We start from the raw sequence: 24,855 nt of genomic DNA, 5'->3' as shown, positions 1-24,855 counted from the left end.
CCTGCTTTGTGACAACTGCTGACAAAATTGCATTGATGTATTTTGATTGTTCACTAGAAGATGCTTACCAGCTGATGGACTTTCTGATTTCCCTATAAATCTGTAGTCTTTTGACATTATTTGTCGGGACACTTTTCTTAGTTGTTTACACTTGGTTATCCTTCATTTGATGAACTGTTTATGGATACCATCATTTTCTGTTTGAGATATTATTTTCACCAGTGTTTTGATATTTTTTCGATTCACGTGTTTAATCATATGTTTTTTCAACATCACATTTTATACAATTTTTTGAAATTTAGCTGTTTTACACAGCTTTCATTAGCGCTACATTCACATTCACCCCGAGTTTACTAAGTGTAGTCACATTTTTATGTAGCTGCTTTAGCTTTTGCATTTTTTCTAAAATAGCGCAGTTTTATTTCTTTCTCCTTTTCAGCAACATACTATAAAAGTTTACAGCTATACTATCCCCTATTATTGTATAAGCCTTTAACTCCCTCCTCTCAAACCATTCCTTCCGTACTGAATCCCTCTTAGCATCCACCGCCATCATTCCTAAACCGAATACTGATGACATTTCCTGGTCCAATTATAGATCAATCTCCATACTTAATTTAGACATCAAGATATTGGCAAAAATTCTTTCTAACAGACTTAACCCAATTATAGGCTCCCTGATTCACAAAGATCAGACTGGGTTTATTCCTTCTAGACAAGCAGGTGATAACATCTGCCCCGCTATCCTTTTAGTCCATACAGCATGAACCCGCAGCATACCTGCCTGCTTCCTCTGCATTGACATACAAAAGGTATTTGACTCTTTGTTGGCTTTATCTTAACTCCATCCTATGCCGGTGGGGATTTGGAACACATTTTCTGCGTTGGATCTCCTCTATGTATCAAAACCCAAAAGCATATGTCTCATACTCTGGATACCGTTCTGACCCCTTCGTCATTGAAAGAGGAACCAGGCAGGGATGCCCCTTTTCCACTCTCCTGTTTGCTTTGGCAATTGAACCCCTTGCACAGCTCATACGCTCCAACACGAATATTAAATTCCTTAAATTAGAAAGTCATCAACACAAATAATGTATGTTTGCAGACGATGTTCCTCACCTCTTCCCTAATTTCAGCTCCAAATTTCACTGACACCCTAACCAAATTTGTATCAATATCCGGACTCAAAATAAACCCTCATAAGTCCAAAGCCTTAAACATTTCTATACCTGAATTACAGACACAATTACAAGAATCCCTCCCATTCACTTGGTCAACAACACAAATTACATATCTTGGAATCACATTTACAGCGAATCCAACAAATCTATATGTGGCAAATTACCCATCCATGCTAAATCAACTCACGACCCTAATGAAAACCTGGTCTTCCCTCCCATTAGCATGGATGGGTAGAATTGCTGTAATCAAAATGTCAATACTACCTAAGATTTTATATCTTTTTTAGAGTACTCCTGGTACAGGTTCCAGCATATTTTCTATGAATCCTACAGAGAAAAGCTTCCCAATTCATTTGGGGAAAACTTAGACCCCGTCTTCCACAACCTAGCCTATAGACTCCCCGCACCCGCGGAGGGTTAAGTGTTCCCAATTACCCAAATATCATGCCACTAAAGAAATTCCCCTTTGGGTTGCAATTGAATCAGTGGATCGTGACCCTTTATCCACAGCAAATCTTCTTTGGCTTCCGCCAGCACAACGCCGGACTATTACCAACCCTGTTACTAAACATAGCCTCTCAATTTGTGATGGGCTAAGAACTCGTTTTGGTCTTCAATCTAAACATAATCCCCTCTTCTTCTTCCTCAATAACCCTTCCTTCTACCCAACCTGGACTTCTCCATCCTCCTTCACCGCATGGTCAAATGCAGAACTAATACGTTCCCATCATTTTTACAAATCCATTACTATCACATCTTTTTCTAGACTGCATGAAAAACACGCTCTACCTCAGAAAGGAACCTTCAGATACTTACAAATAAAACAATTTCTAATCCAAAACGCTCCCCTAGACTCATCTACCCCAAGCTTCACAACCTTTGAACAAGCTTGCAAATCGGACCCACATAGACATGGACTCATCTCAGATTTGTATGCCCAACTGTTATCACACACAACCTCTCCCCCCCATCCTACACAACTAAATGGGAAACTGATCTAAACCTCCAACGAAATACACTAAATTGGGCTCAAATCTGCCGGGCTACTAAATCGGCCACACCAAATATAGTAGCTTTAGAGACCAATTACAAGGTGCTTACCACATGATACCCGGTACCTTCTAGGATATCAAAATTCTTCCCCCAATACCCCGCTAAATGCTTCCGAGGCTGTACTGACCTGGGTACGCATCTACACATCTGGTGGGATTGTCCCAAAGTTCGTGTTTTTGGTCCGAAATATTCAACATTCTCTCTACCATGTTCAAAACCACTATACTGCCTGACCCAACTGTAGTGATCCTGATTAATAAACCGCAAGTCATAACACGCCGCTAATTCAAACTCCTACTCCTAATAACCACAGCTGCAAAACAAACCATTGCAAAAGCCTGGAAATCAACCACGTTATGCATGGTATCAGTCAAACATCGAGTAACACAGGCAATGATTCATGCCAAGATAGAGGCAATCTTATTAGATACATTATCCAAGTTTGAATCATTATGGCTCCCATGGATTGAACACCACCTAGTCTTTTTCACTCACTTATATTTACCTGAGGATACATTCCTACCTCACATAAATTCTTCCCAGGAATAACCAAGCCACATGGATGGATCTTGGCCCTGGATTGAAAATATATTTTCCCCTACTATCCTGAGGATAGCCATCATTTCAATTTATAGGATGCCATGACTCATCCAAACCTGAGTCTTGAAACCATATTGTATACTTTAGATTTAATAATTTGTAGAATATTTTACATGTTTGTCTTAATTAGAGACATATTTTTTTAAATTACACTTTGAGTTGTATAATTAAACGAAAATATATACTTTCTGTATAGCTATTGAGAAGCCTTGTTTTCCATATTTGTACACCTTGTTTTCTTACAAACTCATTGTATGATAACTTGTACTGTATTATTCTCAATAAAATATTTGGGAAAAGAGTTTTAGGAGAGCAGTTTCTGTGGAGTGCTGTGGACAAAATCCAAACTGAAGAGGATCAAGAATGTTATTCTTAATGAGATGGCTGCTCAGTCAGTTGTAGACTAAACGTTCAAGGAGTTTGGAGGCAAAAGGGAGTAAGGAGATGGGCCTTAGGTTGTTAAGATTGTTGGGGTCCAGTGAGGCCTTTTTTGGTATGGGAGTGACTAGTGCTTGTTTCAGAGGGATGGGGAAAATGCCAGTAGAGAGGGAGAGGTTGAAGATATGAGTTAAAGAGTGTAGGATAGAGTCAGAGGGTGACCGTAGTATTTGAGAAGGAACGGGGTCCAGCGGGCAGGAGGTTGAGTGGGCGTTAGAAAAAAGTTTATTGACCTCTGTAGTAGTTGGGTTAAACAAGAGTTTTGATTGTACAGGACAAAGAGTGAGTGAGATATCTGTAGAGTGGAGGAAATATCGAGACAAATTGTCTCAATCTTATTTTTGAAGTGATTAGCAATCTCCTGGGCATTGAGTATGTTAGTGGATGGAGGTAATGGCGGTCAAAGTAAAGCATTAAAGGTAGAAAAGAGTTGACGGGGACTGCGTGAGAGGGTGTTAATAAGAGTGATAAAGTAAGTCTGTTTGGCAGCGTGGAGAAAGGGATGGTATTTTTGGAGGGCAGATTTATATTGGCTGAAATCTTGCTGCGACTTTGTCTTACGCCACAGACGCTCAAGAGCACAGCTCTGTTTTTTGAGGCTTTTGGTAATGTCTGTATGCTAGGATTGTAGTGGTCGGGGCCTGATTCTGTGCATAGTGAGGGGGGCAAGGTATCCAGGGTGGATGACAGTGAACTGTTGTAGATAGAAATGGCCAGGTTGGGGAAGGACAAGGATTAGATTTTGGCAAAGAGACAATCTGTAGCAGAAAAAAGAAGAGAAGGGTTAAGATGACGAAGGTTTCTACGGGTAATTGTTTGGTAGTTGGAAGGCAAAGAGGAGGAAGACAAGGAGAGAGTGAAACTAATAAGGTGGTGATCAGAGAGAGGGAAAGGAATGTTGGAGAGGTCGTGGAGTGCATAGGTAGGAGAATAAGAGGTCAAGGCAGTTGCCAATAGAGTGAGTAGAAGCGTTTGCCCATTGTTTCAGGTCAAAAGATGAGGTTAGGTTCAGAAATTTAGAAGTAGCGGGAGTGCTAAGATTAACAGGGATGCAGAAGTCACCAAGAATGAGTGTTGGGATTTCAGAAGAGAGAAAGTAAGGTAGCCAGGCAGAGAAGTCGTCAAGGAAGCTTGATACCGGTCCAGGAGGCCGATAGATCACAGCAATTTTCAACGAAACTGGAGAAAATAGACAAATACAGTGAGCTTCAAATGAGGAGAGGGACAGAGAGGGGGGTGGATGAAGAACCTTTGAGGGGATAGGAGGATTCCAACACCACCTCCTTTCCGTCCACTAGGCCTGGGAGAGTGAGTCCACAGGAGGCCACCATGGGAGAGGGCAGCAGACTATGGCTGGTGTCAGTGCTTCAAGAGCCACCACACACAGACGTATCCAGGATATAGGCTATAATTGTTGCGAGGTGAAAAGGGACTGGGCTGTTGCTCAGTGGTCCAAAGTCCTCTTTTCGGATCAAAGTAAAGTTTGCATTTCATTTGGAATTCAAGGTCCCAGAGTCTGGAGTAGGGATGGGCTGAACGACCCCCTGTTCGGTTTGCACCAGAACTTTTCGAACATCGCGAAAGTTTGGAACCAAATGAAGAACCCCATTGAAGTCTATGGGACTCAACTGGAATAATCAAAAGTGCACATTTTGAAGGCTTATATGCAAATAATTTGGCATACAATGGTTATGGGGGTCTGGGTACTGCCCTGGGGAACATGTGTCAATGAAAAAAAAGTTTGTAAAAAGCGTAAGGTCAAAAAGATGACACTTTCCCTGCAAGCTTTCTTTATTTTGTAAGCAATAGGTTGGGGTGCCAGTCTGTATGATGAGGCCACAATGTAATGCACTGGGAACAAGATTAGAGATTTTGGGGATAAATTCTGGTGTCTCTTCCACAAACTTTGGATAGAAGTAACAGATGCAGAAAAATTGGGCTTTGGTTGTCGGTGGCGCCTTCACACCGTAACCCTATAGAGGTACTCTTGATGAAAGCAAGAAGTGGCCTTGCTGTCAAAAATTGCAATGATATGCCCCTGTTAAACAGTTGCTGAAAATTTGGTCTTTGGGTGGCTGTGGCGCCTTCACGCTGTAACTCTATAGAGATACCCTTGATGAAATCAAGAATTGGCAAAAATTTTAATGATATGCACCTATCAAACAGGTGCTGAAAAATTGGTCTTTGGGTGTTAATTGTGCCCATGAAACCTTCACCAAAAAAAATCTTCCAGATGAAATCAACACCCACAAAGCTAGGCAGCCTAGAAAAACTCTCTCCGCTATTTCACCTTCATTTTTATACTTTCAGTTATAATAATATCCTGAAATTTTGTAACTTAGTATTATTAAAACTGTTTTATCTAAACCAACATGTTACTTGTGTTTAATGGACCTTTAATGAAGATGGTTCATGGTTTTATTTTATGCTGTACTTCTTAGGAGGTTAAGGCAGTAATAATAGCTCTTTATTAATGGGTTGGCTAATTTTTTCTATGTGTCCTTCTGCATCTGGAATCAGCATAGCACTCTGGGAAAACAGATCAGTTGGCCATGCTTCACTGCTACTGCTGGCACTGAATGGGTTGAATGAACATAAGTAACACTTTTATAGTATTAGACTCCTTTGTCTCCTATGAAATTAACAGATTGTGTGACATAAATCTGATATAGCTGTGCACACAATGACTACCTGCGTTAGAGGGCAGTGCAAAATCATTGCTAATTTACATTAATGTTGTAAGATCCACTTTCTGCTGCCTGTCAGTCTGTAACTCTAGATAGTTAACATATTTCAAATGTAATTACGCGGCCTTTATTTACTATGAATAGCTTTTTCCGGGACAATGCATATAAAGAGCATTCTGGCATAGAGTAGTTTTAATGAGTTCTAGGCCACAAAAAATTCTGATTAGTGTTTTATAAGTGTTATGTGGAATATTAGATGCCTCACAAAGCATTATGTACATGAGAAATGGCTATTAGTCTTACATAATGTACAGTATGTATGTCTATATCTCATTGACTTTGTGGATGAATATTTAGGGTCGAAGTACCTTGGCATCGTTTGCCCTTGCTGAAGGTACTTTAATATCCCATTGTTCTGAGAGTGAAATCTGGATATCACATGCAAGTCTTCTATTTTAAAGTGTATGTAAACTCTAACAATTAGCTTCACTTATTTGCTCTGTTTTGCTTTGTTAAATGTAAAGCTGGATTGTTTCTTATATGTGTTTGATGAATGCAAAAACATACCTGTTAACACCTTTACGCTGGCACCTCCTGGCCGTTTAAGAGATTTCAGATGTTGGGAGGTGGGGCGGGGTTTATGATCATGTGACCGCCGTGATTGGTTGTCATGGTGATCACATGATCGGAAAGCTTCTTGCGATCGGGAGCTTTCCACTTCCCGCCGGTAACCGTATCAGGAGTGGGCAGGGCTTGTGTAAATTGATATGCAAATATGCAGCCGCCCTGTGCCAAGGCCCACCCCTCGAGAGGACGCATATTTGTGCATAATCGCTGCCTAGGGGTTAATCTTTCCAATCTTGTGAAACTTTCTATACTCTCTGACTGTGTCATTATTTATTTATTAGAAGTATATACAGTTGTGCTCAAAAGTTTGCATACCCTTAGTAAACTGGTAATATACAGTATGCACCATGTTTAACCACTTGCCGACCGCCGCACGACTATATACGTCGGCAGAATGGCACGGGCAGGCAAAAGGACTTACAGGTACGTCCTTGCCTGCCCGCGGGTGGGGGGTTCGATCGGACCCCCCCCCCCTGGTGCCTGCGGCGGTCGGCAAATCTCCCCCGGCGATCGGTGGTGAGGGGGAGGCCATCCATTCGTGGCCCCCCCCTCGCGATCGCTCCCAGCCAATGGGGTCATTTCCCTGCCTCTGTATTGTACACAGAGGCAGAGGAAATGATGTCATCTCTCCTCGGCTCGGTATTTTCCGTTCCGGGCCGAGGAGAGAAGACTGTAATGTGAGTGCACCAACACACTACACACACAGTAGAACATGCCAGGCACACAAAAAACCCCGATTGCCCCCCGATCCCCCCCCAATCACCCCCCCCCCTGTCACAAACTGACACCAAGCAGGTTTTTTTTTTTTTTTTTTTTTCTGATTACTGTATTGGTGTCAGTTTGTGACAGTTAGGCTCGATTCACACAGGGGCAACACGACTTCAACGCGACTTTGCAACGCGACTTCAATCCGACTTGTGGATCCGACTTTCAATGAACGGGGATCCGACTTGGATCCCCGCCACTGTGTTTGGTATGAATCTTTAGGGGGAACTCCGCGCCAAATTTTAAAAAAAATCCGGCATGGGTTCCCCCCCCCAGGGGCATACCAGGCCCTTGGGTCCGGTATGGATCTTGAGGGGAACCCCCCTACGCCGAAAGGACGGCGTGGGGGGTCCCCCCAATCCATACCAGACCCTTATCTGAGCACGCAGCCCGGCCGGACAGGAATGGGGGTGGGGACGAGCGAGCGCCCCCCCCCTCCTGAACCGTACCAGGCCGCATGCCCTCAACATGGGGGGGTTGGTGCCTTGGGGGAGGGGGGCGCGCTGCGGCCCCCCCACCCCAAAGCACCTTGTCCCCATGTTGATGAGGACAAGGGCCTCTTCCCGACAACCCTGGCCGTTGGTTGTCGGGGTCACGGGCGGGGGCTTATCGGAATCTGGGAGCCCCCTTTAATAAGGGGGCCCCCAGATCCCGGCCCCCCACCCTATGTGAATGAGTATGGGGTACATGGTACCCCTACCCATTCACCTATGGGAAAAAAGCGTCAATAAAACAAACAGTACACAGGTTTTTTAAAATAATTTATTAGGCAGCTCCGGGATCTTCTTCCGACTTCGGGGGTCCCCTTCCGACTTCGGGGGTCTCTCCGCTGTCTCCTCCCGGTGTCCGCATCTTCTGCCGGCTCCTCCACTATCTTCTGCAGCTCAATTGCTAGCGGTGGTCCGGACTTCTGCCTTCTTCTTTTCTTCCAGAGATGTTGACACGATGCTCTCTCCAGCTGGAATGGTCTCTGAACGCTCCGCAACGGACTTATATAGGCGGTGACCCCGCCCCCTTATGAGGTCACTGTCCCAGGGCATGCTGGGGCTGTGCCGTCATAAGGGGGCGTGGTCATCACCCGGTGACCACGCCTCCTAAAACGTCACAGACCCAGCATGCCCAGGGACTGTGACGGCATAAGGGGGCGGGGTCACCGCCTATATAAGTCCCTTGCAGAGCGCACAGAAACCATTCTGGCTGGGGAGAGCGTCGTGTCAACATCTCTGGAAGAGAAGAGGGAAGAAGATGATCCAGAGGTCCGGACCACCGCTGGCAAAAGAGCGCCAGAAGATAGCGGTGGAGCCGGCAGAAGATGCGGACACCGGGAGAAGACGCCGGAGAGACCCCCGGAGTCGGAAGAAGATCCCGGAGCTGCCTAATAAATTATTTTAAATACCTGTGTACTGTGTTTTTTATTGACGCTTTTTTCCCTAGGTGAATGGGTAGGGGTACCATGTACCCCATACCTATTCACATAGGGTGGGGGGCCGGGATCTGGGGGCCCCCTTATTAAAGGGGGCTCCCAGATTCCGATAAGCCCCCCGCCCGCAGACCCCGACAACCAACGGCCAGGGTTGTCGGGAAGAGGCCCTTGTCCTCATCAACATGGGGACAAGGTGCTTTGGGGTGGGGGGGCCGCAGCACGCCCCCCTCCCCCAAGGCACCAAACCCCCCATGTTGAGGGCATGCGGCCTGGTACGGTTCAGGAGGGGGGGGGGCGCTCGCTCGTCCCCACCCCCATTCCTGTCCGGCCGGGCTGCGTGCTCGGATAAGGGTCTGGTATGGATTGGGGGGGACCCCCCACGCCGTTTTTTCGGCGTAGGGGGTTCTCCTCAAGGTCCATACCAGACCCAAGGGCCTGGTATGCCCCTGGAGGGGGAACCCATGCCGGATTTTTATTTAAAATTTGGCGCGGAGTTCCCCTCAAGATCATTTGAGCACAAGTCGCATGCCAAAGTCGGATCATGCGAGACGGCGATCCGACTTCAATGATAGTCAATAGGCTGAAGTCGGATCAAAGTCGGATCAAAGTAGTACAGGGAGTACGCTCTGAAGTCGGAGCGACTTCAGTAGTGTCTATTAAGACGCTAGCGTTAACTCCCATTGAAACTATTTCTGGAGCGACTTGGGGCGACTTGAGGACGTACAAGTCGGATCCCAAGTCGCCCCAGTGTGAACCGAGCCTTACAGTGTTAGGGCAGTGAGTGTTAGGCCCCCTTTAGGTCTAGGATACCCCCCTAACCCCCCCTAATAAAGTTTTAACCCCTTGATCACCCCCCGTCACCAGTGTCGCTAAGCGATCATTTTTCTGATCGCTGTATTAGTGTCGCTGGTGACGCTAGTTAGGGACGTAAATATTTAGGTTCGCCATCAGCGTTTTATAGCGACAGGGACCCCCATATACTATCTAATAAATGTTTTAACCCCTTGATTGCCCCCTAGTTAACCCTTTCACCACTGATCACCGTATAACCGTTACGGGTGACGCTGGTTAGTTCGTTTATTTTTTATAGTGTCAGGGCACCCGCCGTTTATTACCGAATAAAGGTTTAGCCCCCTGATCGCCCTGCGGTGATATGCGTCGCCCCAGGCAGCGTCAGATTAGCGCCAGTACCGCTAACACCCACGCACGCAGCATACGCCTCCCTTAGTGGTATAGTATCTGATCGGATCAATATCTGATCCGTTCAGATCTATACTAGCGTCCCCAGCAGTTTAGGGTTCCCAAAAACGCAGTGTTAGCGGGATCAGCCCAGATACCTGCTAGCACCAGCGTTTTGCCCCTCCGCCCGGCCCAGCCCAGCCCACCCAAGTGCAGTATCGATCGATCACTGTCACTTACAAAACACTAAACGCATAACTGCAGCGTTCGCAGAGTCAGGCCTGATCCCTGCGATCGCTAACAGTTTTTTTGGTAGCGTTTTGGTGAACTGGCAAGCACCAGCCCCAGGCAGCGTCAGGTTAGTGCCAGTAGCGCTAACACCCACGCACGCACCGTACACCTCCCTTAGTAGTATAGTATCTGAACTGATCAATATCTGATCTGATCCGATCAGATCTATACTGGCGTCCCCAGCAGTTTAGGGTCCCCAAAAACGCAGTGTTAGTGGGATCAGCCCAGATACCTGCTAGCACCTGCGTTTTGCCCCTCCGCCCGGCCCAGCCCAGCCCACCCAAGTGCAGTATCGATCGATCACTGTCACTTACAAAACACTAAACGCATAACTGCAGCGTTCGCAGAGTCAGGCCTGATCCCTGCGATCGTTAACAGTTTTTTTGGTAGCGTTTTGGTGAACTGGCAAGCGCCAGCGGCCTAGTACACCCCGGTCGTAGTCAAACCAGCACTGCAGTAACACTTGGTGACGTGGCGAGTCTCATAAGTGCAGTTCAAGCTGGTGAGGTGGCAAGCACAAATAGTGTCCCGCTGCCACCAAAAAGACAAACACAGGCCCGTCGTGACCATAATGCCCTTCCTGCTGCATTCGCCAATCCTAATTGGGAACCCACCACTTCTGCAGCGCCCGTACTCCCCCATTCACATCCCCAACCAAATGCAGTCGGCTGCATGAGAGGCATTTTTATGTCCTCCCGAGTACCCCTACCCAACGAACCCCCCCAAAAAAGATGTTGTGTCTGCAGCAAACGCGGATATAGGCGTGACACCTGCTATTATTGTCCCTCCTGTCAATCCTGGTCTTTGCATTGGTGAATGTTTTGAACGCTACCATTCACTAGTTGAATATTAGCGTAGGGTACAGCATTGCACAGACTAGGACACACTTTCACAGGGTCTCCCAAGATGCCATCGCATTTTGAGAGACCCGAACCTGGAACCGGTTACAGTTATAAAAGTTACAGTTACAAAAAAAGTGTAAAAAAAAAAAAAAAAAAAACAAACAAAAATATAAAATAAAAAATAATAGTTGTCGTTTTATTGTTCTCTCTCTATTCTCTCTCTCTCTATTCTCTCTATTGTTCTGCTCTTTTTTACTGTATTCTATTCTGCAATGTTTTATTGTTATTATGTTTTATCATGTTTGCTTTTCAGGTATGCAATTTTTTATACTTTACCGTTTACTGTGCTTTATTGTTAACCATTTTTTTGTCTTCAGGTACACCATTCACGACTTTGAGTGGTTATACCAGAATGATGCTTGCAGGTTTAGGTATCATCTTGGTATCATTCTTTTCAGCCAGCGGTCGGCTTTCATGTAAAAGCAATCCTAGTGGCTAATTAGCCTCTAGACTGCTTTTACAAGCAGTGGGAGAGAATGCCCCCCCCCCACCGTCTTCCGTGTTTTTCTCTGGCTCTCCTGTCTCAACAGGGAACCTGAGAATGCAGCCGGTGATTCAGCCAGCTGACCATAGAGCTGATCAGAGACCAGAGTGGCTCCAAACATCTCTATGGCCTAAGAAACCGGAAGCTACGAGCATTTTATGACTTAGATTTCGCCGGATGTAAATAGCGCCATTGGGAAATTGGGGAAGCATTTTATCACACCGATCTTGGTGTGGTCAGATGCTTTGAGGGCAGAGGAGAAATCTAGGGTCTAATAGACCCCAATTTTTTCAAAAAAGAGTACCTGTCACTACCTATTGCTATCATAGGGGATATTTACATTCCCTGAGATAACAATAAAAATGATAAAAAAAAAAAAATGAAAGGAACAGTTTTAAAATAAGATAAAAAAGCAAAAAATAATAAAGAAAAAAAAAAAAAAAGCACCCCTGTCCCCCCTGCTCTCACGCTAAGGTGACCGCAAGCGTCGGTCTGGCGTCAAATGTAAACAGCAATTGCACCATGCATGTGAGGTATCACCACGACGGTCAGATCGAGGGCAGTCATTTTAGCAGTAGACCTCCTCTGTAAATCTAAAGTGGTAACCTGTAAAGGCTTTTAAAGGCTTTTAAAAATGTATTTATTTTGTTGTCACTGCACGTTTGTGCGCAGTTGTAAAGCATGTCATGTTTGGTATCCATGTACTCGGCCTAAGATCATCTTTTTTATTTCATTAAACATTTGGGCAATATAGTGTGTTTTAGTGCATTAAAATGTAAAAAAGTGTGTTTTTTCCCCAAAAAATGCGTTTGAAAAATCGCTGCGCAAATACTGTGTGAAAAAAAAAAATTAAACACCCACCATTTTAATCTGTAGGGCATTTGCTTTAAAAAAATATATAATGTGTGGGGGTTCAAAGTAATTTTCTTGCAAAAAAAATAATTTTTTCATGTAATCAAAAAGTGTCAGAAAGGGCTTTGTCTTCAAGTGGTTAGAAGAGTGGGTGATGTGTGGCATAAGCTTCTAAATGTTGTGCATAAAATGCCAGGACAGTTAAAACCCCCCCCAAATGACCCCATTTTGGAAAGTAGACACCCCAAGCTATTTGCTGAGAGGCATGTCGAGTCCATGGAATATTTTATATTGTGACACAAGTTGCGGGAAAGAGACAAATTTTTTTTTTTTTTTTTGCACAAAGTTGTCACTAAATGATATATTGCTCAAACATGCCATGGGAATATGTGAAATTACACCCCAAAATACATTCTGTTGCTTCTCCTGGGTACGGGGATACCACATGTGTGAGACTTTTTGGGAGCCTAGCCGCGTATGGGACCCCGAAAACCAAGCACCGCCTTCAGGCTTTCTAAGGGCGTAAATTTTTGATTTCACTCTTCACTGCCTATCACAGTCTCGGAGGCCATGGAATGCCCAGGTGGCACAAAACCCCCCCAAATGACCCCATTTTGGAAAGTAGACACCCAAAGCTATTTGCTGAGCGGTATAGTGAGTATTTTGCAGACCTCACTTTTTGTCACAAAGTTTTGAAAATTAAAAAAAGAAAAAAAAAATTTTTTTTTTTGTCTTTCTTCATTTTCAAAAACAAACGAGAGCTGCAAAATACTCACCATGCCTCTCAGCAAATAGCTTGGGGTGTCTACTTTCCAAAATGGGGTCATTTGGGGGGGGTTTGTGCCACCTGGGCATTCCATGACCTCCGAAACTGTGATAGGCAGTGAAGAGTGAAATCAAAAATGTACACCCTTAGAAATCCTGAAGGCGGTGATTGGTTTTCGGGGTCCCGTACGCGGCTAGGCTCCTAAAAAGTCCCACACATGTGGTATCCCCGTACTCAAGAGAAGCAGCAGAATGTATTTTGGGGTGCAATTCCACATATGCCCATGACCTGTGTGAGCAATATATCATTTAGTGACAACTTTGTGCAAAAAAATAAATAAATAAATAAATAAATTGTTACTTTCCCGCAACTTGTGTCAAAATATAAAATATTCCATGGACTCAACATGCCTCTCAGCAAATAGCTTGGGGTGTCTACTTTCCAAAATGGGGTCATTTGGGGGGGGGTTGTGCCATCTGGGCATTTTATGGCCTTCAAAACTGTGATAGGTAGTGAGGAGTAAAATCAAAAATGTACGCCCTTAGAAATCCTGAAGGCAGTGATTGGTTTTCGGGGCTCCGTATGCGGCTAGGCTCCCAAAAAGTCCCACACATGTGGTATCCCCATACTCAGGAGAAGCAGCTAAATGTATTTTGGGGTGTAATTCCACATATGCCCATGGCCTGTGTGAGCAATATATCATTTAGTGACAACTTTTTGTAATTTTTTTTTTTTTTTTTTGTCATTATTCAATCACTTGGGACAAAAAAAATGAATATTCAATGGGCTCAACATGCCTCTCAGCAATTTCCTTGGGGTGTCTACTTTCCAAAATGGGGTCATTTGTGGGGGTTTTGTACTGCCCTGCCATTTTAGCACCTCAAGAAACGACATAGGCAGTCATAAATTAAAGGCTGTGTAAATTCCAGAAAATGTACCCTAGTTTGTAGGCGCTATAACTTTCGCGCAAACCAATAAAGATACACTTATTGACATTTTTTTTACCAAAGACATGTGGCCAAATACATTTTGGCCTAAATGTATGACTAAAATTGAGTTTATTGGATTTTTTTTAGAACAAAAAGTAGAAAATATCATTTTTTTCCAAAATTTTCGGTCTTTTTCCGTGTATAGCTCAAAAAATAAAAAACGGCAGAGGTGATCAAATACCATCAAAAGAAAGCTCTATTTGTGGGAAGAAAAGGACACAAATTTAGTTTGGTTACAGCATTGCATGACCGCGCAATTAGCAGTTAAAGCGACGCAGTGCCAAATTGTAAAAAGTGCTCTGGTCAGGAAGGGGGTAAATCCTTCCGGGGCTGAAGTGGTTAAAGAAAACATTTCTTATGGGATTCATTTTCAACTGTAGGTCATAACAGAATGGCACAATCATAAAACAATACATGGCAACAAGTAAACAAATGAAATGACCCCTGTTCAAAAGTCTGCATCCCCTTTGTTCCTAATACTGTGTATTGCCCCCTTTAGCATCAACAACAGCGTGCAGTTGTTTTTTTTGTAATAGTTGTCTGAGGCCCTGAATTCTTGCAGGTGGTATAGATGCCCAATCATCTTGGCAAAATGCCTCCGGGTCATGCAAAGTCTTTGATTGTCTTGAATGAATGGCATGTTTGAGACCTCTCCAGAGTGCCTTGATGATATTAAGGTCAGGAGACTGTGATCGCCACGCCAGAACCTTCACCTTTTTCTGTTGTAACCACTGGAAGATCAACTTGGTGTTGTGTTCATGGTCATTGTTGCGCTGGAATGTCCAAGAGCGTCATGCACAACTTTCGTGCAGAAGAATGTAAATTGTCTGCTGGTATTTTCTGATAACATGCTGCATTCATCTTGCCATCAATTTTCACAAGATTACCCATGCCTTTAGAGCTCACACACCCCAAAACATCAGTGAACCACCACCATACTTTACAATAGGGATGGTATTCTTGTTGCTTTAGACCTAGTGCTTATGGTTGTGACCATAAAGCTCTATTTTGATCTCATCACTCCAGATTACAGTGTGCCAAAAGATGTAAGGGGTGTCTGTCAAGGTGTTGTGACGGGCTTGACATTGGTGCAGTAAAGGCTTCTTTCTGGCTACTCGACCATGTTCAAGTATCGCTGTATTGTGCTCCTTGAAACAACCACACCGTCTTTTTTCAGAGCAGCCTGTATTTCTCCTGTGGTTACCTGTGGGTTTTCCTTTGTATCTCAAACAATGCTTCTGGCAGTTGAGGCTGCAGTCTTTCTTGGTCTACCTGACTTTGGCTTGGTAAGAGATCCCCTTTTTTCCACTTCCTAATAGGTGATTGAACAGTACTGACAGTGCAGTACTTCCCATACCTTGTTACACAGGTCTTTTGACATTTCTTTTCTGATCCCCATGGCTCAGTATCTAGCCAGCTCAGTGCAACCATGTGAGAGCTAACAAACTTCTTGACTATACATAGACACTATTTAATTTTAAAAAGCCACATATGAGGGAAATTAACCTTTAACTGACATTTTTACCTGTGTGTGTGTGTCACCTTGTGTGTCTGTATCAAGGCCAAACATTCCAGGGGATGGAAACTTTTCAACAGGGCCATTTGGGTGATTTCTAATATCATTATGATTTAAAAGGGAGCCAAACTATGTGATAATAAATGGCTTCATATGATCACTATCCTTAAAAAGAAAAAAAAAATTGGCATTTTCAATATCAATGCCAAAATTTCACAATTTCTGTCAGGGTATGCAAACTTTTGCTGTATATAAATATAGCACCCTCTACCTGAAGGTAGGTGGTAGACTAGTATTTTTCTATAGCTCAGGGTTTTGATTTGGGACTGGGAGTGTTTGGTGTAGTGGTGGGTGTGGCCACCTGTGCTCTGATTCAGAAGTGCCTCCCCTGCTTTCAGAAGGATTGTTCTGTAAGAGAGGTTGGATCTGAGGTTTGAGTGGCAGGCAGCTCATGTGAGGAGCTCTGACCAATTACCCTTTGGTATTGGCAGGAGGCAGGCCTCCCATATTAACTGAGGTCACATGCTGCCAGGGGGGAGTTCTAGAAAGCAGGAACAGACAGAATGGAGTACTGAGTTGCTATTCCAGGCGTCCCCACGTGGGGATGCGCCGAGCGCGGAGAAGGGATGGAGGAACCACTAAGGGGGAGTCCTAGATAAAGATCTTCGGCTCTGAAAAGGTATCGAGTTGCTGTGACCGGGGAACACAGGACTTGTATGCTGGACAAGATCAGTATGGAGGAAGTAGCAGTAAAGCGGCGGAGAGTAGAGCAGTATTCTGTGACCGGGGACACAGAACTATCCTTTTAAAGAAAGGTCAGTGCGAGAGAAACAAAAGAGGAGAAGCTATCCAAGAGTAGTGCAGAATGCTGTGGCCGGGGAAGGCAGCATTGATAGTCATGGACTGGCTGAGAGCAGTAATCCGCCCATTACCATGTGTCAGGCCGTCGTGGAGAGGTACCGTGTATCTCTGGTCTGGTTAAGCATAATGGTAATGCCTTCCAAAAGACTGTGTGGCTGTCTGATTCTCTGGGCCATCGGGGAGAGGCTGTGTAGGCTTCTGGCTCTTTGAGTTCGCATAGGCAATACCATCATAGTCTGCAAGGAGGAATTATTCAGAGTGATTCTTTCTTGTCCCAAAGGAAGTGAAGAAATAGAAAGTCAGTAGTTTTTCATTGAAGGATTTGTACAAGAAAAGAACAGTCTGCAGAGAAGTTATTCAAAGGAAGGAGACTGGGGGTGCAAGGTGTGCGTTCAAGTTTGCAAGGCCAAGGCCACTGAATAACTTCTGATATTGTGCTAAATACTATGGGCATCTCATATCGTTCTTTCTCCCAGCCAAGTTGTATGCTGAAATAAATGTAACAAAGCTGTGCAAATGACTGTTCATTGTCTTAACTGACGCTACATCAATATACACAGTGCTTTACATATACAGTATATTGTACATTCACATCAGTCCCTGCCCTCAAAGAGCTTACTTATTTAAGGTCCCTAACTCACATTGCATATTTACACATAATGGGGCCAATTTAGACAGGAGCCAATTACCTACCAGCATCTGTTTAGTGTGTGGGTGGAATCTAGAATACCTGAAGGATATTTACACAGGCACATGGTATACAGTACATGCAAACACCATGTAGGTAGTGTCATGTTTGGGATTCAAACAAACAACACTGGTGCTGCTAGGTGGAAGTGCTAACTACTGTGCTGCCTATATCAATTAGCATTGTTCCCAGTTTTCTCTGTGGATTACAGGACCCCCCCCCCCCCCCCCCATGTAATGGAGAAGAGGAGAGGTGTTCTGTAAACTTGCCCTCAAGTGAAAACACAGCTCCCTCATAGATACAGTACATTGAATGAGGCCTGTAACCCTAGGTCAGTATGTCTATCACTGGCAGGGTCATCAGGTGAAAATAAAAGAATGGGAGTCGCTGGAATGCTAGGTGTCCTTCCAAGCACGTACGTGTGGTGAGATCAGTGGCTGGTGAGGCACTGGCTAATATCAGAGCCAGATACACACAGGTTACATACGCCGCAAACGTTAGAGCGAGAGAAATAATTCTAGCACTAAAGCTCCTCTGTAACTCTAAACATGTAACCTGTAGAAAATTTTAAAGCGTCACCTATGGAGATTTTTAAGGTAAGTTTGGCGCCATTCCACGTGTGCGCAATTGTAAAGCATGACATGTTAGGTATCTATTTACTCGGCGTAACATCATCTTTCACATTATAGGAAAAAATCGGGCTGCGCAAATACAGTGTAACATAAAAAGTTTCAATGACCGCCATTTTATTCCCTAGGGTGTCTGCTAAAACAATATATATATATAATGTTTGGGGGTTCTGAGTAGTTTTCTAGCAAAAAAATGATGATTTTTTACATGTAGGAGAGATATAGCATAAAAATATATGATTTCGCATGTACCTTTTCAGCAGCAGCAGATTCTCATTCTCCCTCTTAACTGTGTGAGAAAAACATGGGATTATGGGTAAATCTTATACACATAAATCCATGCTTTTTCCTTGTAGTTAAGAGGGCTGGTCTGGAAGGGAGCATGTGTCTTTTAGACACATGCCTCCTTCTATGACACTGCAGTGAGAGGCGTACCTCCACTGCAGCATGTTTATTGGACAGCCTGGGCCAATGGTACTTTACCATTGGTCCAAGACTCCAAGCTGTCCATTGAGCTCAGTGTCTCTGACAAGATGTGAGAAGAGGCACTGTGGGCTTATCATCTCAGTCTGGAAACAGAGTGTGCCAGCTTGTATTTAAACTGGCTGCTCTGTATGTAGCTTCTGACAGGCTGCGCAAGGAGCCCCGTATCTCCGGAACCATAGATGATAGGAGCCCCAAAATGACCAGTGGTGGGGTAGGACTTTAGCTACCTACACCCCCCCCCCCCCCCGGATTCTGGGGTCTCTGTGACCCCAGGTCGCTGAGCTACGACCCTCGAATTCGATCTTTTTTTTTTCTGCCTCACCTGAAGGGAGATGTCACATCAGTCTTTAGTACTGAAGATTGAATTTACAAGGTCACCTCATTTTTTGTTTGGGTTGCACTTTTTCTGGAGTTCACTAAACATTATCTAAAACTCATTATCTGCCAAAACAATGTGTCTGGTTTCAACAACGCTGTTATGCAAGCTCCTTGTTGCTACATTTATATATTTTATATTGACATTCATGAGAGACTAGACTCATGCCAAGTTAACAGAGTGACTCCATGTAACAAAGACACTGATATCATTGCAATTGGAACAATTGGTGCCACAATTGGTGCCATGTTATAAAAAAGTGGGGTTCCCACCTTTGGACCCCCTTATTCTCCTCTTTGTATAAAGCAAAAGTTGATCCTCCTCCCTGGGAGTTTGATGTGTGGGAGGAAAAACATGAGGTGCATTTTCCCTTTCTGTGATTTAAAGTACAACTGGATTGGTGTTTACTTTCCACTGTTGACACTTGATTGACCATTGCCAGTTGGAACATTACACATCATATCTTATGTGTAAACAGCAAAGGCCACTAGTGTAATAACTAAACCTGATGCTGGCCTTGTCATAACAGAATGCTGCCCTGAATGGTAATATTGGCCACTTGGATCTGAACCTTCAACAACATAGTCCAATTCTTAAACTGTGTAACTATTCTGGAGCTGCAAACATGGTGTTATTCTAAATCAGGCAAAATGCCAAAGAGCTGGCTAAGGTATCAGGTCACCATTCCAAATAAAAAAAGTCTTGATTCTGGCTTTGCAGACATGGTGCTGAATGAGTACTGATGCAGAAAGCACATGCTTTGATAATTGCCCATCCCCTTTCCATTCACCTCTTGGAATGCCAATCATTTATAGGGAGAAAAGTATTATCTGTTGTGAGTAGGTAATAAATGAACATGGGCCCCAACATGTCTATTGCCCTGGTTATGTTACATATTGTCTAAAGGAATTATTTAATTATCCCATAGCATGCACCCTTCTTATTGTCTAGTACAGCCTTTCTCAATCTTTTTAGCATTGAGGAACTCTTGAAATAACTTTTTGGTTTCAAGGATCTCATGATAATACTTACTATATCTACAAATTGCATTGCATTAGCATGATGGTTAATGAGAAAAATGTTCTTTACAAATGTGGTCAGTGGAAAGAATCCTCCCCTCAAAGATAGCTATAAAGCACTTAACAGATGCAGTATGTGGGATGTACTATCCGCAATCTGCGTGTTACAGTGCCAGAACTAGGGCCGTAAGTTCGACTCGAACATTGGGTGTTCGCCGAACAGCAAATTTTATGGGGCGTTCACAGCAAATTTGAGTGCCCCATAATGCACTGCAAGACCGCAGTGTATTGCTGTATGATGACTGGCCAAAGCATACACCTGACCTGCATGCTTTGGTCAATCACAGCATGCTCCTCAGGGAGAGCCATGAATGGCCAAAGGCAGGGTGCCTTTGGCCAACCATAGTTCAGGGGGACTAAGTCCACGCCCCACACTATATAAGGCTACTTACACAGTGCCCGTATAGTGTGTTATAGTGGACGGAGATAGAGAGATTGAGCTAGATTTGGCAAGCAGGTTAGTTAGTTAATGGCAGTGTATTTGATATATATATATATATATATATATATATATATATATATATATATATATATATATTGTACAGGACGCCATGGCTGGGTCCTGGAAGGACGCTATATTTCCCCTATGTTTGGACTGTGGTCCCTTTAAGGGAACAAAATGGGTTAACTCACCTGTCAAAGGAAGTGGGTTTAAAACAAGACAGGAAGTTGTAGGTCGGTGTGGAGGAGTGTAGAGGAGACTGTGGATGGTGGATGGTGGTTTTGTGTACAGTGATAAAAGTGAACGGCAGTGTCCTGCCTGGAAGCCTCCTGGCAGGGGAAGTTACCTGCGACAAAAACCAAGGACTGTTTAACTTCGATAGCAGTTCTGAACTCTGCAAGTCGGTGAGACTGAAATCTCTCTCTTTTGTTTGTGCTGCTGTGAAGCTATTTAAGTTTAATAAACCTCCTTTTGACTGAAAAGCCTGTGTCCTCTGATCTAGCTGGTTCCCCGAACGTTACAATATATATATACTCTGCATTCAGCGTAGCCTATATATACAGTGTAAACTCTATATTCAGTCAGTATAGGCAGTGTATTTGATATACATATATATATATATATATATATATATATATATATATATATATACAGTCAGACTAGTGTGTATATATATATATCTATATATATATATATATATATATAGATATATATATATATATCTATATATATATACAGTATATCTAGATAGATATCTAGATAGATAGATAGATAGATAGATATAGATATATCTATCTATACATATCTATCTATATCTATCTATCTATCTATCTATCTATCTATCTATCTATCTATCTATCTATATATATATATATATATATATATATACAGTGCATTTGGTGGTGTACAGTTTCTAATACAGTTCAGGCGGTGTACACAGTATATAATACAGTGTGGTGCGCTGTTAAAAAAAGAACCCATCACCCATCATGCCCAGAAGGCCTCCAAGGAGAGGCAGACGCTCACAGACCACTAAAAGAGGGCAAGCAGCCTCTGAAATAATATTTAATTTATTTATTTGTGAGGGGTTACAGTGTTCTGGCACCACCAACACCTAAGGCCCAATGTTTCTGCCCCTGTTTAACAGGGGCATGTAATTACAATTTTTGAAATAAAATTTAACAGCAGGGACTGTCCCTGCGCCCAACAAGAGTAACTGTGAGGGGTTACCATGTTCTGCCACCGCCAACACCTAAGGCCCAATTTTTCAGCATAGTATATAGTAGGGCTGGGGAAAAAATCATTTTAAATTTTGAATCGAGTTGAGAGGTCAAATCGATTCAAAATTTAAGCAAATTGATTTTCTTTGATATTTTTTTTTTCACCGCGCCGGTCCTGAGGAGCTGTGGCCAGGAGTTTTTAGACGAGGCCGCGGCTTCGGCCTAGTCCATGAGGCCAGACGCCGTGGACTAGGCCGAAGCCGCGGCCTCGCCTAAAAACTCCTGCCCGCAGCTCCTCAGGACCGGCCTGGTGTCCAAAAAAACAAAAACTTGATTCGAATAGTAATTCAAGTTTTTTTTTTAAAAAAATCGCAGATTTTTTTTTTTTTGAGAAAATCTCCCAGCCCTAGTATATAGTGCAGTCTGTATAGTATATATACTGCAGTTCAGAGTATATAGTGCACTCAGTGTAGTATATATAATACAGTGCAGGGCATATAGTGCAGTGTACAATATATAATATAGTATATTGAAGTGGTTAAGGGGAGCCCTATGACAGAATTAAGAAAAAAACGCCATGGGTTCCCCCCCAAAAGGGACTGGTGTGGATTTTGGGGGGACCCCCACGCCATTTTTTTGAAAGAATTTTGGCCTTAATATCCATACCAGACCCGAAGGGCCTGATATGGACTGGGGGGGAAACCCACGCTGTTTTTTTAAATGATTTTTTATGTATATTCCCAGGATCTGGCAATGCATTACAGCCGCAAGCAATGGGAAAATGCGCTACTTTACAGGCAGACTAAGGGGACCCCCCAGGCACGATATTTAAAGGAATATTTAATCTTTATTGTTTCACTTTAAGCATTCTTAAAATCACTGCTCCTGTCCTGAAAAAACAGCCGTTTCAAAAACTTTTTTTTTGCATTGATACATGTCCCCTGGGGCATTATCCCCCAGGTCCCCAAACACTTGCATATAAGCCTTTAAAATGAGCACTTTTGATTTTTCACGTTCGTGTCCCATAGATTTTAATGGTGTTCGAATGTTCGCACAAATTTTTTGTCTCTTTGCATGCTCTGGTGCAAACCGAATGGGGGGGGAGGGGGAGGGGTGTTCGGCTCATCCCTAGTCAGAACATTATAATGACACTCTCAATAGCAATTACAAAAGCATTTCAAACATGTCCAAGAACTTTAGAAGGGTTCATGGTGGCAACCTGGATTCGTTCTCTTTTTGTGGTTTAGAACAGGTAAAAAGATCTATAAGAGGGGGTTACACACATCGTATCTTGCTTCAGCGGGAGGTATGGTGGATCCCTAAATTAGATACCCGACTTCCCAGTGGAATGAATAACCAAATGGATGTCAATTTATTTCTAAAATAATAGAAACTGGAATTGGAATGGTTAATGTTTCTTTTATTCCACCATTTGTGTTTCTCTTTTTCCATCCCCCCTCTTCTTCTCCTCTGGTTCAGCCAACCTCACATGTTTTTAATTGATTTTAGATTGATTTTAACCAGGATGCATTGCCCCTACTAGTTAGAGGCATGTTGTAATATCCTATATAAACTTGATTTTATTGTTATTCTGTATGCTATGAGGAAGGTTTCGGCCGAAAAGGCTTCAATATTTCAGATGTAGCCCTGCTGTTTGTGCTCAATAAAGGAATATAAGAAGAAGCATTCCTGTTGCTGGCTTTTTTGTTTATTTTAGGTTTATGGGACATTCCAGCCTGTGCACCAGTACTCAGCTCACTATCTCTTCCTTGTGTGGTAGAGCTTGGGTGAGTCTTTGTTTATCACATAGCTATAAAGATCATTGGTGTAAGTGGTTACTTATCTGAGAGGCAGAAAAAGTTTATCGCTCAATGAACATCTAGCAATTTTTGGAGGAACCCAAGGGTTTCATGGAATCCTGGTTGAGAAAGGTTGGTCTAGTATATAGAGACAATTTTATTTAGTTTTAGAGTAAAAAGGGCATAAAACCCCTTTTATATTTCTATTGCTGTCTGTATCTCTGCTGGGTTAATTCACCCTCCTTATTTCTCCTGGACCTTGTGACCTTTGCCATTGAGACAAAAACTGATGGAAAAGCTAAATTTTTACAATTGTCCTGTGAACAGCTGAGGATAAATCTTAAAACGGGGACACCTGTTTAGGTGACATCTTTCTATAAGGGAAATTCCTCCAACTTTGTAGTGATTTTCTTTTGCATCCTGTTGTATTTCAGAGACAAAAAGTGTAGGGAAATCTCCCCAATGGGTCACAGACAGAAAATAATAAACTGACAGGTGGTAGTTCCAATTTTTATTTCACATGACATTACCGCAAAGGTCTAGTAAATGCAAAATATACACTAAAGTTAATTTAAGGGCACACAACTGCGATAAATTATCCAATATTTTGGTAAAATATAAAAGATGAGGTTGCACTGAATAAATAGATACCCAACATGTCAAACCTTAAATCTGCGTGCGCCCGTGAAATGGTGACAAACTTCAGTACCCTATATTATACAATGCTTTAAAAGTCCCCTATACAGTGGCAAAAATCATTATTTGATCCCCTATAGATTTTGTAAGTTTGCCCACTTACAGATTAATTAAGGGTCTATAATTGTTATCATAGGTGTATTTTAAATGATAGAGACAGAATATCAACCAAAAATCCAGTAAAAACACACAATACAAATGTTATAAATTGAGTTGCAGTTCAGTGAGTAAAATAAGCGTTTGATCCCCTACCAACCAACAATAATTCTGACTCCCACAGACTGGCTACAGTATGTGCTCATGTGGTACAGATTAGTCCTGTCAATTTAGGAAGGTTCTCACCTCGTTATGTGTATAAAAGACAACTGTCCACAGAATCTCTTTCTTCCAATCATCAAACCTTACCATCATGACCAAGACCAAAGAGCTGTCAAAGGACATCAGGGACAAGATTGTAGACCTGCACCAGGCTAGAATGGGCTACAAGACCATCTTCAAGAAGCTTGATGTAAGAAGTTGGTGAGAAGGAGACAAATGTTGGAGCGATTATTTGCAAATGGAAGAAATACAAAATAACCATCAATTGCCCTCAGTCTGGAGCTCCATGCAAGATTTTGCCTCATGGGGTAAGGATGATCATGAGAAAAGTGAGGGATCAGCCCAGAACTACACGGGAGGAACTTGTGAATGATCTCAAGGTAGTTGGGACCATAGTCACCAAACAAACTATTGGCAACACAATACGCCGCCATGGATTGAAATCCTGCAGATCCCTCCAAGGTCCCCCTCCTCAAGAAGGCACATGTACAGGGCAGTCTGAAGCTTG

At 43.1% G+C, this 24,855-nt stretch overlaps 1 long non-coding RNA gene across 1 annotated transcript in view; it reads right to left on the bottom strand.

Moving 5' to 3' along the window:
- Positions 1 to 18,783, bottom strand: part of LOC141110100 (uncharacterized) — a 40,487-nt gene extending 21,704 nt beyond the window's left edge. Inside the window, exon 1 of the long non-coding RNA XR_012236241.1 lies at positions 18,740 to 18,783. This is a non-coding gene — a long non-coding RNA (uncharacterized lncRNA). The remainder of the gene's footprint in view (positions 1 to 18,739) is intronic.
- Between the last annotated feature and the right edge of the window lie 6,072 nt (positions 18,784 to 24,855).

Source organism: Aquarana catesbeiana, linkage group LG10 (genome assembly GCF_042186555.1).
Source record: "Aquarana catesbeiana isolate 2022-GZ linkage group LG10, ASM4218655v1, whole genome shotgun sequence".
In the NCBI taxonomy this organism is placed as follows: Eukaryota; Metazoa; Chordata; class Amphibia; order Anura; family Ranidae; genus Aquarana; species Aquarana catesbeiana.
This window is presented reverse-complemented; position numbering and strand designations above follow the sequence as displayed.